The following is a 15,139-nucleotide window of genomic DNA, read 5'->3' on the forward strand; positions in this document are numbered from 1 at the left end:
AGATCCAAATATTTGGATCAAGATTTAAATCCAATCCAAATATTTGGATTAAGTTTAAAATCCAGAATCCATTTTTAATAAAAGAAATTTAAATTGAATTTCTTAAAACTTGTGTCATTAAGGCCCGAATGACTCGGATGGGATTGACGACCCGGACGGACCCGACGACCCGGACAACCCAGACAGGCCCGACGACCCGAACGACCCAAACGGGCCCGATGACTCGAACGGGCTCGACAACCCGAACGGGTCGGACAACCCGAACGGGCCCGAAAACACGAACAGGCTTGACGAGGCGAACGGGCCGGACGACCCGAATGGGCCCAACGACCCGGACGGGCCAGACGACCCGAACGGACCGGTCCAAATAGTCGGGCCCAATCGGGTAGTCGGGCACGTTCGAATCGTGGGGCCCATCTGGGTCGTCAGGTACGTCAAGGTCATCAGGCCTGTCTGAGTCGTCGGGCCCATCCGAGTCGTAGGGCCTGTCCGGGATGTCGAGCCCGTCTGGGTTGTAGGGCCCGTCCGGGTCGTAGGGCTCGTTCGTGTCATCGTGCCATCCGGGTCGTAAGGCCCGTGTAGGTCGTCAGGCTCGTCCGGGTCGCTAGGCCCGTTAGGGTCGTCCAAGTCGTCAGGTCTGTCCGGATCGTCGGGCCCGTCTGGGTCGCCAGGTCGTCTGGCCCGTTCGTGTTGTAGTGCCCATCCAGGTCGTAAGTCACGTGTAGGTCGTCGGGCCCGTCCGGGTCGCCAGGTCGTCTGGCCCATCCGGGTCTTCGGGTTCGTTCGGGTTGTCAGGCCTGTTCGGGTTTTTGGGCCTGCCTGACTCTTTCGGGTCTTTGGGCTGCCTGACATGTTTTCGTCATTGGTTTTGCCTGGTCCGTTCGGGTTTTCGGGTCCGCGTGACCCTTTCGAGTCTTCGGGTCTGCCTGACCCGTTCGGGTCTTCAGGCCCGCCTTACTCGTTCGGGTCATCAGGCTCGCCTGACCCGTTCGGGTCTTCGGGCCTGCCTGACCCGTTCAGTTCTTCGAGCCTGCTTGACCCATTCGGGTCATCGAGCCCGCTTGGCTTGTTCGGGTCTTCGAGCCCGCTTGGCCCGTTCGGATCTTCGAACCTGCCTAACCTATTTGGGTCTTCGGGCCCACCTGGCTCATCAGGTCATTGGGCCTGATCGACTCGTTTGGTTTGTCGGGCCCGCCTATCTCGTTCATATCTTTAGGCCCGCCCAACCTCTTATAGTTGTCGAGCCTGTCCAATTCGTATAGGTCGTCGAGCAAGACCCATCCAAGTCTGAATTTAGTATAGTTCATCTCAACCTTTAGTCTAACCCAACTAAAAATTTAAATTGAAAATTTGGATTGGATTTTTTGGATTATCCATATTTAAAAATCTTGATTTATAAAATGGATATCCAATCCATAAGATATATACAATGTAAATTAGATTGGAATCCATATCTATTAAATGGATTTTAAATGGATTAGATTTTTAATAAAATGGATTATAAATGGAGTGGATTGGAGCAAAAGTGGATTGGATCAAGAAAATTAAATTTTTTGCCCACCCCTAATTGTCTGGTTTGTGTAATTCATAAATGTTTAAAAAATGTTTCAAATCCTATAATTTAGAATATTAAATATTAATGTTTTTATATTTTTAGAATTATAATAATTGCAAATTTGTATAAATTGTATTTTAAATTATATATCCTAAAATAAAAAATAAATAATATATTTTGAATTACATCATTTAAAATATATATTTATATTTCAGAGTACAAATTTTCATGAAAGATTATTATATTATGAATTGTAAAATAATATAAATTTATATTCTAAAATATATAATTCACAATATAAATTTATAAATTATATTTTAAATTTTACATTTTAAGTCCTAAGGTGTGTTTGTTTTTAAAGATGAATTTGAGGAGATAGAGAGAGAAAAGTGCGGTTGTTTGTTTAAAAGGATAAAGAAGTAAAAATGAATAGGTCCAAAATAAATTGAAAAAATTTGCAGGTAAATTCCTCATAAATTTAAAAAATTTGCAGGTAGGTCCTTGATAAATTTAAATATACTATCGATATATCTTATGGATCTAAAAATTTTGCAAGTAGGTCCATCATAAATTTAAAAACTTTGCAGGTAGATTCCTAATAAATTTAAAAACAGTGTACATAGGTTCTTGATAAATTTAAATACTTTGCAGATAGATCCCTGATAAATTTAAAAATTTTGCAGGTAGGTCCTTGATAAATTTAAAAGCTTTGTAGGTAGGTCCCTCATAAATTTAAAAAGTTTGCAGGTAGGTCCTTAATAAATTTAAATACTTTGCAAGTAGATCCGGATAGTTTTAAAAAAATTTGCAGGTAGGTCCTTGATAAATTTATATACTTTGTAGGTAGGTCCCTCATAAATTTAGAAAGTTTGAAGGCAGGTAGTTGATAAATTTAAATACTTTGCAGGTAGATCCCTGTTATATTTAAAAAGTTTGCAACTCGGTCCCTCACAAATTTAAAAGTTTTGCAAGTAGGTCGTTGATAGATTTAAAAACTTTTTAGTTAGATCCATGATAATTTTAGAAACTTTGTAGTTAGATCCAGATAAATTTAAAAACTTTGTAGGTAGGTCCTTGATAAATTTTAAGACTTTGCAAGAGGTCCCTAATAAATTTAAAAATTTTACAGGTAGGTCCTTGATAAGTTTAAAAACTTTGCACGTAGCTTCCTAATAAATTTAAAATATTTACAGGTAGGTCCCTCATAAATGAAAAAACTTTGCAGGTAGATTCTTGATAAATTTAAAAGATTTGGAGGTAGGTCCCTAATAAATTTAATAAATTTAGAAACTTTAAAGGTAGTTCCCTAATAAATTTAAAAATTTTGCAGCAATGTCCCGAATAAATTTAGATACATTGCAGTTAGATACATAATAAATTTAAAAACTTACAATTACGTCCACGATCAACTTTTAAATTTTCAATAATTAGGTCTCTAATAAATTTATAAATTTTTCAAATTTTAAAAACTTTGTACTTAGGTCCCCGATAAATTTAAAAAATTTTGTAGGTAGGTCTATGATAAATTTGAAAATTTTTCATATAAGTATTTAAAAAACTTTGCAGGTAAGTCCTTCATAAATTTAAAAATTTTGCAAGTAAGTCCTTAATAAATTTACATAATTTGAAGGTAGGTTCCTTATAACTCTAGAAAGTTTGTAGGTAGGTCCTTGATAAATTGAAATACTTTGTAGTTAAATCCTTGATAGATTTAAAAAGTTTGCACGTAGGTCCTTGATAAATTTAAAAACTTTGCAGATAGGTTCCTAATAAATTGAAAAAATTTGCAAGTAGGTCCCTCATAGATTTAAAAACTTTGCAGGTAGGATCTTGATAAATTTAAAAGTTAAATATGTTTTTGGTCCCTCAAGTTTCAATGAATTTTGGAATTAATCCCTCATCAAAACTTTATACCAATTTAGTCCTTCATCTTTCAAAATGCGTGAATTTAGTCCTTTCAACCAAAGTTTGTTAAGTTTATCTGACGTTTCAAGCACATTTCATGATAGTATTTAAGTTAATATTGAAGAAAAAATGTGTCAAACAATGTAAATAATTTAAATACTATCATGAAATGCGCTTGAAATGTCAGATAAACTTAACAAAATTTGGTTAAAAGGACTAAATTCACGCATTTTGAAAGATGAATGACTAAATTGGTCAAAAATTTTGATGAGGGACTAATTCCAAATTTCGCTGAAACTTGAGGGACCAAAAACATATTTAACCCTAAATTTAAATACTCTACAGGTAGATCCTTGATGGATTTAAAAATTTTGCAGGTTGGTCCTTCATTAATTTAAAAACTTTGCAGGTAGCTTCCTAACAAATTTAAAAACATTATAGGTAGGTCCTTGATAAATTTAAATACTTTGTAGATAGATCCCTGATAAATTTAAAAATTTTGCAAGTAGGTCCTTGATAAATTTAAAAGTTTTGTAGGTAGGTCCCTGATTAATTTAAAGACTTTGCAGGTAGGTCCATAATAAATTTAAAAATTTTGCAGGTAGGTCCTTGATAAATTTAAATACTTTGCATGTAGGTCTCTCATAAATTTAGAAAGTTTGCAAGTAGGTCCTTGATAAATTCAAAAACTTTGAAAGTAAATCCCTGATAGATTAAAAAAAATTTGCAAGTAGGTCCTTGATAAATTTAAATACTTTGCATGTAGGTCCCTCATAAATTTAGAAAGTTTGAAGGTAGGTCGTTGATAAATTTAAATACTTTACAGGTAGATCCCTGATAGATTTAAAAAGTTTGCAGGTCGGTTCTTAAAAATTTAAAAGTTTTGTAGATAGGTCATTGATAAATTTAAAATCTTTTTTGTTAGATCCATGATAATTTTAGAAAATTTGTATTTAGGTCATGATAAATTTAAAAACTTTGTAGGTAGGTCCTTGATAGATTTTAAAACTTTGGAGGTAGGTCCTTTATAAATTTAAAAATTTTGCAGGTAGGTCCTTGATAAATTTAAAAGCTTTGCAAGTAGGTCCTTGATAAATTTAAAAACTTTTTAGTTAGATCCATGATAATTTTAGAAACTTTGTATTTAGGTCCGGATAAATTTAAAAACTTTGTAGGTAGGTTCTTGATAAATTTTAAAACTTTACAGGTAGGTCCGTGATAAATTTAACAATTTTGCAGGTAGATCTTTGATAAATTTAAAAGCTTTGCAGGTAGGTCATTGATAAATTTATGTCAACATCTAATTTTGTCCGGGTGAATGTATTTGTTTTGTTAAATAAAATATAATAAAATAAAAATATGTTAGGCTTTTTAAATTAAATTCTACCAAGAAAAAAAGGGAAAAATGAAAAAAATATAGAAAAGAAATTTGAAAAACCTCTCTTCTTTTTTATTACCAAAGTACACAAGCAAAGGTGGGTCATCTTACTTCTTTTCGGTCAGTTTTGCTCTATTCGTGACCCTGAGAGGTAAATTTTTTTTGCTTCTAATGTTATTCATGTACTGTTGAGACTCTTTTTATATTATGGAGAGTATGATTGATTGACTCGTTGTATGGATAAATGTGTTTGGGGTTCGAATGTTAGGTGATTTTGGGTTTGGGTTCGTCATTGATATGCCCAACCCTTTCTATTTTCCTTTTATTTGGGATGTCATTATTTTGGTAATTAAAAATATTTTCGTAGGCTTTCAATTCTCCTTAAAAAAAATTAAAAAAATAATAAAAAAATAATTTTTTTTTCTTTTATATAAGAAATGAAAACCATGTCAAGTATTGGACTTGCTTGATAATCAAAACACTCCTTCATAGATCTTTAATTCTTCTTTTTTTTATTAAAAAAATAATAAAAAAAACTAAAAATTATAAAATTGTTTTTGAATATCATGTCAAGTTTCGGATTTGCTTGATAATCAAATCTTTTATCACATGGAATCTCAAATTTTCTTGATATTAATAATATATATATATATATATATATATATATTAAAATCTAAAATTTTAAAAATAATAATAATATCAAACAACAAATATTTTTATAAAGAACTACGTTATCCCTGATTTTCCAAATGAAAATACGTAGGAGCGAGATATAATCCTTGTCGGGCCAAAAGAATAAAAAAAAATTGTTTTTAATCTTTATTATTTTTGTATGTGTTTTTTAGTTTGTTTTATTTTTGGGGGAACAACAAATATTTTAAACATAAAATTCTATCTTGCACACTTAATTAAAGAGGAACCGTCTTAAAACAGACGTTGTGGGATGTTAATACCTTCCCCACACGTAACCAACTCCTAAATCCAAATTTGGTTTCGAAAACCATTCTTTTTTAAGATTTTTCTATAGTTTTCCATAATAAACTATGGTGAAGATTCCTTTATACCTTTTTAAATCATTTTTGCCGTCTCGCCGCAATCTCGGTTGTGACAGATGGCGATTCCACTGGAGAAGTTTTGGAGAGTCGATCCTATTAGTTAAGTGTGCAAAACGTATGTTGTTTTTATATATTCGTTTTCTCCTTATTTTTGTTTTACTTGATGTACATTTATCTATCTTTATTTTTGTTGATGTCATCTTTACTTGCTTTGATGTCCTCATATGATTATATGGTTGAAATTATTGAACCTTAGAGTAGAAGACAATTGCTATATCTGTTTGGGAATTTTCTGGTTGTTTTGCATGTGTGGGTTTGAGTAGTCTTAGGTTGCTCCCTTCACACACTACACATGTTAGGCTAGTGCATTCATTTTAATATTGGGGTCCCTAAATTTAAAATTTTTGCAGGAATGTCCAAATAAATTTAAATACTTTACAGGTAGATACCTGATAAATTTAAAAATTTTGCAGGTGATCCCTGATAAATTTAGAAACTTTAAAGGTTGGTCTCTAATAAATTTAAAAATTTTGCAGGAATATCCCGAATAAATTTCAATACTTTGCAAGTAGATACCTGATAAATTTACAAATTTACAAGTACGTCCATGATAAAATTTAAAATTTTCAAAAATTAGGTCACTAATAAATTAGAAACTTGAAGTTAGACCCCTGAAAAATTTTAGAAACTTTGTATTTAGGTCTCCAATAAATTTAGAAACTTTGAAGTTAGGTTCCTGATAAATTTAAAGACTTTGTAGGTAGGTAGATAAATTTGAAAATTTTGCAGATAGGTCCTTAATAAATTTAAATACTTTGCAAGTAGGTCCCTCATAAATTTACAAAGTTTGCAGGTAGGTCCCTGATAAATTTAAATACTTTGTAGGTACTCCCTGATAGATTTAAAACTTTGTAGTTAGATCCATGATAATTTTAGAAACTTTGTATTTAGGTCCTTATAATTTTAAAAACTTTGTAGGTAGGTCCTTAATAAATTTTAAAACTTTGTAGGTAGGTTTCTAATAAATTTTAAAATTTTCCAGGTAGGTCCTTGATAAATTTAAAAGCTTTGTAGGTAGGTCCCTGATAAATTTAAAATATTTGTAGGTAAGTCCTTGATAAATTTAAAAACTTTACAGGTAGGTCAATAATAAATTGAAAAAATTCGCTGGTAAGTCCCTTATAAATTTAAAAACTTTGCAGGTAGGTCCTTAATAAATTTAAAAACTCTGCAAGTAGATCTCTGATAGATTTAAAAGTTTTGCAGGTTCTTGATAAATTTAAAAAGCTTCCAGGTAGATTCCTCATAAATTTAAAAATATTGTAGGTAGGTCCTTGATAAATTTAAATACTTTGTAGATAGATCCTTTATAAATTTAAAAATTTTGCAGGTAGGTCCTCAAAAATTTAAAAACTTTTTGGTACGTCCTTGATAAATTTAAAAATGTTTCATGCAGGTCCATATTAAATTTAAAAACTTTGCAGGTACGTCCTTCATAAATTTAAAAACTTTGCAGGTGTGTATGTAATAAATTGAAAAACTTTGGAGTTAGGTCCCTCATAAATTTGAAAAATTTACTTGTACATTCTTGATAAATTTATATACTTTGCAGGTAGATCTTTGATAAATTTAAAAGTTTTACAAGTAGGTCCCTATTAAATTTAGAAACTTCAAAGGTAAGTCCCTAATAAATTTAAAAATTTCGCAAGAAGGTCTCGAATAAATTTAAATACTTTGCAAGTAGATACCTGATAAATTAAAAAATTTACAAATACGTCCATGATAAAGTTTAAAATTTTCAATAATTAGATCCCTAATAAATTTAAAAATTTTGGAGTTAAATCCCTGAAAATTTTAGAAATTTTGTATTTAGGTCCCTGATAAATTTAAAAAACTTTGTAGGTAGGTCATTGATAAATTAAAAAAATTTGCAGGTAGGTCCCTCATAAATTTAAAGACTTTGCATGTAGGTCCTTGATATATTTAAAAACTTTGTAGATAGGTCCCTAATAAATTGAAAAAAATTGAAGGTAGATCCCTCATATATTTAAAAACTTTGTAGATAGGTCCTTGATAAATTTAAATACTCTACAAGTAGATCCCTGATGGATTTAAAAATTTTGCAGGTAGGTCCTTGATAAATTAAAAACTTTGCAGGTAGATTCTTCATAAATTTAAAAACATTGCAGGTAGGTCCTTGATAAATTTAAATACTTTGCAGATAGATCACTGATAAATTTAAAAATTTTTCTGGTAGGTCCTTGATAAATTTAAAAGCCTTGCATGTAAGTCCCTGATAAATTTGAAGACTTTGCAGGTAGATCCTTGATAAATTTAAAAATTTTGCAGGTAGGTCCTTGATAAATTTAAATACTTTGTAGGTAGATCCTGATAGATTCAAAAAGTTTACAGGTAGGTCGCTCATAAATTTAAAAGTTTTGCAGGTTGGTCTTGATAAATTTAAATACTGTGTAGGTAGATCCATGATAATTTTAGAAACTTTGTATTTAGGTCCTGATAATTTTAAAAATTTGTAAGTAGGTCCTTGATAAATTTTAAAACAAATTTTAAAACTTTGTAGGTAGGTCCCTGATAAATTTTAAAATTTTGCAAGTAGGTCCTTGATAAATTTAGAAGCTTTGTAGGTAGGTCCTTGATAAATTTAAAATATTTGTAGGTAATTCCTTGATAGATTTAAAAACTTTACAGGTAGGTCCCTAATAAATTGAAAAAATTTGCTGGTAAGTCCTTTATAAATTTAAAAACTTTGCAAGTAGAACACTGATAGATTTAAAAAGCTTGTAGTTAGGTCCTTGATAAATTTAAAAACTTTGCAAGTAGATTGCTCCCAATTTTAAAAACATTACATGTAGATCCTTGATAAATTTAAATACTTTGCACACAGATCCCTGATAAATTTAAAAATATTGCAAGTAGGTCTCTCATAAATTTAAAAACGTTATAGGTATGTCCCTAATAAATTTAAAAACTTTTCATGCAGGTCTATATTAAATTTAAAAACTTTGCACGTAGGTCCTTGATAAATTTAAAAACATTGCAGGTATGTCCGGAATAAATTGAAAAACTTTGGAAGTAGGTCACTCATAGTTTTAAAAACTTTGCAAATACATTCTTGATAAATTAATATACTTTGCATGTAAATCCCAAATAAATCTAAAATTTTTTCAGGTAGGTCCTGATAAATTTAGAAGCTTGACAGGTAGGTCGCTACTAAATTTAAAACTTTGCAGATACGTTGCCGATTATATTTCAATATTTTGCAGGTAGATCCCTGATAAATTTAAAAATTTTCAATTACGTCCATGATAAAGTTTAAATTTTTCAATTAGGCCGTTAATAAATTTGGAAACTTTGTAGTTAGATCCTTAATAATTTTAGAAACTTTTTATTTAGGTCCTTGATAAATTTAAAAACTTTGTAGGAGAGCCTAGATAAATTTAAAAACTTTGAAAGTAGGTCCCTAATAAATTTAAAAACTTTGAAGGTAAGACCTTGATAAATTTAAAAACTTTCAAGATAGATCCCTAATAAATTGAAAAAATTTGCAGGTAGATCCATAATAAATTCAAAAACTTTGTAGGTAGATTCTTGATAAATTTATATACTTTGCAGGCAGATCCGTGATAAATTTAAAAAAATTGTAGGTAGGTCCTTGATAAATTTGAAAACTTTGCAGGTAGGTCCTTAATGTATTTAAAAAACTTTGCAGATAGGTTCTTGATAAATTTAAAAATTTTGCAGGTAGGTCCTTGATAAATTTAAATACATTGCAGGTAAGCCTCTCATAAATTTAGAAAGTTTGCAAGTAGGTCCTTGTTAAATTTTAATATTTTACAGATATATCCTGATATATCTAAAAAGTTTGCAAGTATGTCCCTCATAAATTTAAAAGCATTGTAGGTAGGTCCTTGATAAATTTAAAAACTTTGTAGTTATATCCATCATAAATTTAGAAACTTTGTATTTAGGTCCTGATAAATTTTAAAACATTCTAGGTAGGACATTGATAAATTTTAAAACTTTGCAGGTAGGTCCCTGATAAATTTAAAGATTTTGCAAGTAGGTCCTTCATAAATTTAAAAGCTTTGCAAGTAAGTCCCCGATAAATTTAAAATTTTTTCAGGTAGGTCCTTGATAAATTTAAAAAATTTGCAGGTAGGTCCCTAATAAATTAAAAAAAATTGCAGGTAGGTCCCTCATAAATTTAAAAACTTTGCAGGTAGGTCCTTGATAAATTTAAAAATTTTGCAGGTATGTCTTTGATAAATTTAAATACTTTGCAGGTAGGCCTCTCATAAATTTAGAAAATTTGCAGGTAGGTCCTTGTTAAATTTAAATATTTTACAGGTATATCCTGATATATTTCAAAAGTTTGCAGGTAGGTCCCTCATAAATTTAAAAGCATTGTAGGTATGTCCTTGATAAATTTAAAAACTTTGTAGTTAGATCCATCATAAATTTAGAAACTTTATATTTAGGTCCTGATAAATTTAAAAACATTGTACGTAGATGATTGATATTTAAAACTAACTTTGCAGGTAGATCCCTGATAAAGTTAAAAATTTTGCAAGTAGGTCCTTAATAAATTTAAAAGCTTTGCAAGTAGGTTCCTGATAAATTTAAAAAATTTTCAGGTAGGTCCTTGATAAATTTAAAAACTTTGCAGGTAGGTCCCTAATAAATTAAAAAAAATTGTAGGTAGGTCCCTCATAAATTTAAAAACTTTGCAAGTAGGTCCTCCATAAATTTAAATACTTTGCAGGTAGATCATGAGATATTTAAAAATATTGGAAGTAGACATTGATAAATTTAAAAACTTTGCAAGTAGGTCCTTAAAGAAATTAAAAACTTTGCAGGTAGGTCCCTAATAAATTTAAAAACATTGCAGGTAGGTACGTGATAAATTTAAAAACTTTACAAGTAGGTCCCTAATAAATTGAAAAACTTTGCAGGTGGGTCCCTCATATATTTAAAAACTTTGAAGGTAGGTCCTTTGTAAATTTAAATACTTTGTAGGTAGATCCCTGATAAATTTAAAAATGTTGCATGTAGGTCCTTGATAAATTTAAAAACTTTGAAGGTAGGTCCTTCATAAATTTAGAAACTTGGCAAGTAGGTATTAGATAAATATAGATACTTTGCAGGTAAATCCCTGATAAATTTAAAAATTTTGCAGGTAGGTCCCTGATAAATTTAAAAACTTTTCCAATAGGTCCCAAAAAATTTAAAAACACTGCAAGTAGGTATCTCATCAATTTAAAAACTTTGCATGAAGGTCCATGATAAATTGAAAAACTTTGCAGGTAGATCCTTACTAAATTTAAAAACTGGAGATTGGTCCTGAATAAATTAAAATACTTTACAGGTAGGACCTTGATAAATTTAAAAATTTTCAATTTTATCCATGTTAAAGTTAAAAATTTTCAATTAGGTCTTTAATAAACTTAAATTTAGAAACTTTGTAGTTAGGTCCCTGATAAATTTAAAAACTTTGTGTGTAAGTTTCTGGTAAATTTAAAAATTTTGCAGGTAGTTTGCTAATGAATTTAAAAACTTTGCAGGTAGGTCTTAATAAATTTAAAAAATTTATAGATAGGTTCCTGATAAATTTAAAAACTTTATAGATAAGTACCTGATAAATTTAAAAACTTTGCGGTTAGGTCCCTGATAAATTTAAAAACTTTATAATTATATTCCTAATAAATTTAAAAAATTTCAATTAAGTCCACTATAAATTTAAAATATATTAATTAGGTCACTCATAAATTTAAAAACTGCTAATCAAATCGTAGAAGTCCAATAAAATCACGTACGTTTTGTGTTCAATGAAATGGGTAACAAGATTTCAAACAATAAAGTCATATTCAAAAAAATGAGACTTATACTTTTATACAAAAGTTGTATATTTTAATTTTAACTATTACATCTACTATTTTATATGTATAATTTTATTTTTTAACTTATACAAATAGTGGTTCTAGCAAACAATTTATTTATTTTATTATTTATTACTTATATATGTTTAGAAGTTTGTAGTTTTTATATTTTTAAAATTTTTTATAGCCATATTTTTTAATTTTATACTATTTTTTAAAATATAGCTAATGGTTTTTAAAGAATTTCTTATTTTTTTTACATTTTTATACAATTATATATTATTTATATATTCTTAATTTTTAGATGTTTATTAATAATTTAATTAATTAACCAAAAATAATATTTTTTATTTCTTATATAAAATCATTTTCATTTTGAATTGTTTAGAAAATTTTATTATTAAAACTTATTTATTTAAATAAATAAATATGTATATTTTTTATTTTAATTTACTTATCAAATTATTAAGAAAATATTATTATATAATTTTAATAATATATATAATTTATAGGTATAAAATTAAAAATGTTTATACAACCATTGGAATCACTTACTTCTTTTTACGTGGACCACTTCACTCCAAAACTTTCTTTCCTGCGAATGGTATTTTCTTTAGGAATGCACTTCATCACTCAATCCCATTGTACAACTTCAAACATACACGCACCCTCACGCTTCACTCAATTGCCACATCATACAGTTCAAACATTAACTAAAATGTCACTTCAAGTAACGTGTTAGTAGGTTAATAAATGGTAAGATTCACAGGGTTAAAATGTCATTACCCTTAATCTTTAGAGTATATTTTTGACAACTTGGATGATTATCAATATCTTTTATATTTAATATTTAATGAATATCTTAATTTAACTTCGGTAGTTATTATGTTACTTTTGAATCAATCCTGTTAAGTTAGACAGTATCTCATAACAAACAACATATAATAAAGTTACAAATATCTCATTAAAACTATTAAATGTATACATCGTTAATTAAAAAAAATATGATTACTCTTAGAATTGAATTAATAAATGTATGATATAAAAAATATTGATAAAATTATAGACATTTCAATTTCGGTATGAGTCAATTTTGAAGGTATGAAAAAATTATTTACATTTTTTTAAGACAAAGCTAATATTAAGAAATGTAATTTTTGCCAAAAAATATTTCTTCGGTATATTGAAATTTTATAGACAATGCTAAAATATATATTATAGTCAAAGGCTAAACAAGCGTTGAAGAGTCACCAACGTGTTTCTCTTCTCGTTTTGTTTTGGACCGTTTTCTTTCTAAGATCGTTTTTGTTCGGCTTTTTCTTATGTAAACCCATCAGGCTTTTGTCTTAGCAGGCTTCTCCGCACCTCCAGCACCCCCAAAAATATTTCTTATTTTGACAGTGTCACTCTCTTTTTTTTTTTTTTTTTTTTTTTACTTTTAACCCGGTTAATATTACCTCTCTCACTCTTTATAAATTAATTCACCACCTCCACCACCTCACTTTAATCTAGCCCACAGATCACTTCAATTTCTTCTCTTCAAAATCCTTCACCCCACGCTCTTGCTTAAGGATAAAGCGAGTTTAGCACTTTAGACTTAATGTCTCAAAAAAAAAAATTTACTACTAATTTTTTTTATTAAATTAATTATAAAATTATGTTTAAGAAAAAAAAATCTCAAATTTTTTTTAGTATTAATTAATATACTTCTATTAAACTAATTATAAAAATATGTTTAAGATAAAAGTGGCCTCAAAAAATATTTTATTATTAATATGGTTCTACTAAATTAATTATAAGTTTATGTTTGAAAATAAAATTTAATTAAATTATTATTAGTGTACATTAATTTTGATTGGTAGTAAAAATGATAATTAATGAGTTAAAACGTTTTTTTAGTGAATTATAATTTTGTTTATAAGAAAGAAAATGATTAGTTATTTTTATTCTCTTATAATCAATCTGAATTTTATTTTCTTCTTTTATCTCTATATGACTTCTCTTACCTCTCATTTCTGGTTAGTATGTTTTTCATTTCTGGTTAGTATGTTTTTCTTTTATTTGTATTGTTATTTTATTCTGTTTTGAATTTGTATTAGAATTAGAAATGTGTTTCTTTTGTCTAGTTTTGTTTTTAGGTACTTTTAGATTTACGGGTTTCGAAAGTTTTTCTTTTTGAATATATCTTGAGAAACTGAATTTTTTTTACAAAACTATTAATTAAATTATAGTTTAATCTTTTGGTAGATAATAGATTAATTGGAACATAATTCAAAATTGAGTTTTCTATAAAAAGATAATTCAAGTTTCGAGGAAAAAAAAGACTTACTATTAAATTTAGAAGAGCAATATATATTTCTTAATTATTTTTATTAATGATTAATCTTAAAATAAATAACTTTGTAAGTTTGTAAAAAAGTTGAGACTTAAGAACGAAAAAAAGACTTAAGACTTTAAGATACAAGTCTACTATCAAGTTTATTTTCTTAACAACTAAAACCGGATTTTATTGTTTTAATTCATTCATTTTATATATTTATCTTTAGTATTATTTTATATATTATCATTTTTTATTTCATTTAAAAATAAATAGATATGTCAGACTATTCAAAAATTCAAAAAACAAAGAAGAATTGAAACTTTAATTGCATAACAAAATGGAGCTATGAACAAAAAAAAAAATGTCCTGTATATCACAGTGTGTAGATATTTCATTTTTGAAAAAAAAAAATGCTTAAATCTTGAAAAAGCTTTAAAACATGAAAACTAGCACAAAAAAATCATAACCCCAAAATTCACTATTCAAATCTAGAAAATGCATCCTAAACTAGCCTAACAACTTAGACTGCCCTAATATAGCAATTGAAACAGTTAAGCAAGTATATAGACAACTTCTAACTGGTATACGAAAGATAAAAATTAAGCTAAAAGTAAAAAATAACAAGAAAAACGAAATCTGTTATGTGTAGACCCAAAATTTCACTATTTGACAGCAAAAATAGGCATATTAAACAAGCTAATCCTAAAACAGCAAATAGATTCAATCTAACCTAGTTCCTACAAGTGTAAAACAACCAACTAAGACTAGAAACAAAGAAAACTAACGAAAACTATACACGATTCTAAATTTCACATGGGCAAACCTAAGAAATGCAAAAATAGCATACTCACTAGTAGATAAGACCTTCTACATTTCACATTAACTTTCACTAAATAACTTTCAATCTTAACTACTAATTAACTCTCACTAAAACATGAATAATTCGCCATCTTAATTTTTTTTTTTATCTTCTCATGTAACCATTCAACTATTTAATAAAAAATATAATAAAAATTATAAAGAAAATTA

This window comes from Vigna unguiculata, chromosome 9, assembly GCF_004118075.2.
Source record: "Vigna unguiculata cultivar IT97K-499-35 chromosome 9, ASM411807v1, whole genome shotgun sequence".
NCBI lineage: Eukaryota > Viridiplantae > Streptophyta > Magnoliopsida > Fabales > Fabaceae > Vigna > Vigna unguiculata.